The sequence below is a fragment of the Microtus ochrogaster genome, linkage group LG8, assembly GCF_000317375.1.
Source record: "Microtus ochrogaster isolate Prairie Vole_2 linkage group LG8, MicOch1.0, whole genome shotgun sequence".
NCBI classification, from domain to species: Eukaryota; Metazoa; Chordata; class Mammalia; order Rodentia; family Cricetidae; genus Microtus; species Microtus ochrogaster.
The window spans coordinates 11,622,200-11,627,020 of record NC_022033.1 but is presented as its reverse complement, the minus strand read 5'-3'; the positions used below and the strand labels follow the sequence as shown (position 1 = coordinate 11,627,020).

Here is a 4,821-nt window from a genome sequence, read left to right as displayed (position 1 = left end):
TGACTGTTTACAGTAGCTATAACATATGGTGGAATATTTGTTGTAAAGTAGCTTTTATTTGACATCTTCTGGTGTAAAAAAAAAAATACTAATGTATTTAGAAAACTTTGTCTCAAGCAGGGCAGTGGTGGCGCACGCCTTTAATCCCAGCACTCGGGAGGCAGAGGAAGGCCTGGTCTACAAGAGCTAGTTCCAGGACAGGAACCAAAAGCTACAGAGAAACCCTGTCTTAAAATAAAAAAAAAAAACAAAAAAAACAAAAAAAAACTTTGTCTCATGAACTTTCTGAAAATCTTATTTAAATCTGCCAAGTTTAGGTGCATAACAATAAAGGCATCAAGATAGGGGTAATTCCCAAAAGGTGATTACATGAATGAAATCAAGTACCAAGATCCTTTTAATTAGTCTTATCAAAGACATAGAGTAACTTGTATAAACTTGGAATTTCAACCTCAGATACCCATAAGAGTCAGATACAAAAGTAAATGAAGGGATTCTAGCCAGGTTGGAATGTAAATATGTGTACTTGTTAAGGGAAGGTAATTGTTTGGATTTTTTTTTTTTTTTTTTTTTTTTTTTTTTTTTTTTTTTCTCGAGACAGGGTTTCTCTGTAGCTTTTGGTTCCTGTCCTGGAACTAGCTCTTGTAGACCAGGCTGGTCTCGAACTCACAGAGATCCGCCTGCCTCTGCCTCCCGAGTGCTGGGATTAAAGGCGTGCGCCACCACCGCCCGGCTGTTTTTGTTTTTTGAGATAGGGTTTCTTTGTGTAACCCTGGCTGCCCTGGAACTCGTTCTGTAAACCAGAATGGCCTCAAATTTAGAAGTCCACCTGCCTATGCCTCCCAAGCACTGGAATTAAAGGAGTATGTCACCACCGCCTGATTTGTTTGGGATATGTTAACTCTAAGGATGATGCAAATCAGTTTTATATGGTCACATTTGCAACTTTGCCTGAAAAATAAGGATACCAATATGAATTACCCTTATTTTTGAATGATGACAGCCAACTTCAAAAGACTTTGGAAATGTGGTGGTTCAGAAAGGTCTTATGAACAGACAGTTGGTAATCTTTGATACTACTCTGTGTGAACCAGAAATGCCCCAGCCTTTTCAGAACATAATAATGTCATGCTTGTGGAGAGGGTTTATCTTCAGAGGATATGAAGACACATATTAACATCATGAGTGGAGGGAAAGATTGTAAAAAAAATACATAGAATTGTGACTATCTGGGTGGTTTGTGTCCATGCCATATTCCCCCTGCTGGGTAAGAAATCTAGTGCCAGGAACTACTTTTGAATTAGATCCCTAGCTTTATCTGTTCTAGAGAAGTTCGTATGATGTCTTTTTCTAGTTATACAGGATTATCAAAGCCATTTCAAGCCAGTACATAATGTACTTTGAGCATATACCCCCCCCCCCGTATCTGACTACCCTTCTCTTTATCATCCCATCCTTTGTGATATCTGTGTGTGTGTATGTGTGTATATGCATGCTTGCACATGCATAAACCAGAAGTTAATGTTGGCTATCTTCCTCTTTTTTAAAAAGATTTATGTCTATGCCTGTTTTGCCTGTGTTTGTGTATATGCACTGAATTTGTGTGCATATACACTATGCGTGTGCCTGGTGCCAAAGGAGACTAGAAGAGGGATTTTATCTCTTGGAGCTGGAGTTACAGATGGTTGTATGATGCCACATGGGTACTAGGAAGTGAACTTTGGTCCTCTGGAAGAGAAGCAAGGGCTCTTCTTAATTGCTCTGCCAGCTCTCTGATTCCTTTCTGAGATATTTTTTCAGATAGGATCTCTGAACCAGGAGTTCAGTGATTTGGCCATCCAGGCCAGCAAGCCCAAGGATCCACCTGTTCTTATTTGAATAGCCCTGGGATTACAGCCATGTTCTCTTCACTTGTACCCGTTTTTTTTTTTTAATATTTATTTATTTATTATGTACACAATATTCTGCCTGTGTGTATGCCTGCAGGCCAGAAGAGGGCAGCAGACCCCATTACAGATGGTTGTGAGCCACCATGTAGTTGCTGGGAATTGAACTCAGGACCTTTGGAAGAGCAAGCAATGCTCTTAACCTGTGAGCCATTTCTCCTGCCCTTGTACCCGGTTTTTTATGTGGGTCCTGGGAATGGAACTCAGGTCCATATGCTTGAGTGACAAGCACTTACCTAAGTGAGCCACCTCCATGGCCAGTCTGTTTTTAACATGTTCTTTTAATGTTAGGATGCTAAAGCTTTATGCAGTACAGAGTATAGAAATAAACTGCTGTTTCTAGGAAGCAAATTTTTTAAAGATTGACAGAAGAAGTCTGTGTGTATCTGACCAGACCTACCACCCCTTGTCTCAGTGCTGAGAATGGAATCCAAGGCCCCATGCTTGCTAGACTGTCTATATCTTTATGATGTGGTAAAGACACATTGTGTGCTGGATCCCAACTCTGATTGGAAGGCAACAGCCGTATGGATGTATATAGATTTTGGAAGACTCTGTTGTCTATGGAGGCCAGAGATCAGCATCAAGTTTCTACCTCTGTCACACCTTTTGTTTTGTTTTGTTTTGCTTTTTGAGATAGGGTTTCTCTGTAGCTCTGACTGTCCTGGAATTCACTCTGCAGTAGACCAGGCTGGCCTCAAACTCAGATCCGCTTGCCTCTGCCTCCCAAGTACTGGGATTAAAGGCGTGCACTACCACCTATTTTTTTGAGACAGAATCTCTTACTGAACCTAACTTACCCATTGGCTAGACTTGCTACCCAGTGAGCCCTACAGATCCTCATGTCTCTGTCTTTCAAACACTAGGGTTATAGGACAAACTTTGGTCATCACCGTGCTTACTGCTGTACTGATGGAACCATCTCCCCAGCCTGGAATTGGAAGACTTTTGAGGTTTCTTGACTATGCAGATACATGTCAACATGGAAAAGTTTTAATTAATTAATTTAGAGTAGACGGACAGATAAGATAATATGTCACAGTGTATTTGTGGCAGAGGACTAACGAGAGCTTTTGAGGTCCAGTCCCAACGCACTCTTCAAGGTTCAGAAAAGAAATCTACAGCCAGCGGAAGGCTTGGGATCAGAGGGCAAAAAATGAATCTCACTCTGTACTTCTTCATGCTAGTTTCTTTATTCTCTTATGCTGCAAAGCTTCCAGTTTATATATACACCCACACACAATGGCTATTCTCTGGTAATAGCAAAGTTACAAGGCTTGAATTTCTCGGGGCCATCAAAACAGATGAGAACTACCCAAAATAACACTTGTCAGCTTGCTTTATGAACCCAGGAAGGCATGGTTAGAAAGACTCCCAGGCAGCATTAAGAGCCAAAAGAACTGATTTAGGAGGCTTTAAATCCTAGGAAGGATCCCAGCACTCGGGAGGCAGAGGCAGGCAGATCTCTGTGAGTTCGAGACCAGCCTGGTCTACAGAGCTAGTTCCAGGACAGGCTCCAAAGCCACAGAGAAACCCTGTCTCGAAAAACCAAAAAATAAAAATAAAAATAAAATAAATAAATCCTAGGAAGGGACTAGGGGAATTCATGCATGATACTACATTTGTAGGAGTAATTAATTAAACTGGAGGTTTGTGATAGGTAAATGTAAAAGAAAAGGGATGAAGGACACAGTGATTGGCAGTCTCCCTCTGTCTACCTGTCAGGCTGCAGTGCCTGTGATCAGGATTGATGCTGACATCAGGGTTGCTATGGTGATTGGTGTAACAACAGAAGAAGATATGGGGAGTCTTATCTGCATTTTCGCGAATGCAACTAGCTAAAAGGGACTTCTCAGATCTAGGAATTACATCCATTACCCTAAATGGTTAGAACTTGGGGAAATTATGGTTACATAGTACAAAATTCGGGGCCTGACAATTTTTCACTGCCATGCCAATTGTCAGTGCTTGTCCTCATGCCGCCTGTGTGAAAGGGATTACTTTTCTCCAGAGCTTGCTAGAAAAATGGTGGCTTTTTCCTGTTATCTCTCAGGATTAGGACACAGTCAGTTTCCTAGGTTAAAGTCCTGTATCAATAAGTTGAGGTGAAGGTAAGTGTAGGGAGTTAATAGCTTTTTTTAGGGTTAGAGCAAGAGTCAGCTAAGGTTAGTACTTTCCCAAGTCAGCTGCAGGTGAATTTGGAACACCCAGTCTCCTTACCAGGAAGGACTAGGAATCAAACAAGCTTGGACATGCCAACCCTTGCCCTTGAAGGTCCCAAATGTGATCTATTGGAAAAACACTTTTCCTGATCAAATGTCCTGCCAAAATAATTGCAGGGAGCTGGCTTCTAAATTTATCTCAGGGAGTGGAGTGGAGATTAGACTGTGGAAACCAAGAATTTTGACTGCGTGACTAAATTTCTCACTGGAGGTCCCACAGAGTAGGGAAGAAGTCACCCAGTATACCAGTACATGGGAAAAATTGTGCCCCATAGTTTATATTCCAAGCCAGATGGTGATGGCACACTCTTTTAATCCCAGCATTTGGGATTAAAGAGGCAGGCAGATCTCGGAGTTCAAGGCCAGCCAGGGCTACACACAGAAACCCTATCTCAAAAAAACGAAAATAATAATAATAATAATAATTTATACACTGCTGAATCTTTTGGGATGAGTTCTACTTGGAGAAAGAGTCTTTGTTTATGGCTTCACAAGAAATTTGCTTTTAAGAACAGCTGTTATTCAAAGGCTGTAGCCCTTCATCTGGGTTTGCCTTCATCATAATGCATTCATTTTGGTGGGTTGACCTTCTGTTTTATCAGCTGAAATCACTGCACATTTTTTTTTTTTTTTGGTTTTTCGAGACAGGGTTT

General features: G+C 41.2%; 1 protein-coding gene across 1 annotated transcript in view; it reads left to right on the top strand.

Moving 5' to 3' along the window:
• The window catches only part of Cse1l (chromosome segregation 1 like), a 49,479-nt gene that overhangs the window by 10,029 nt on the left and 34,629 nt on the right, over nt 1-4,821 (top strand). The gene's annotated exons all lie outside the window — the stretch shown is intronic.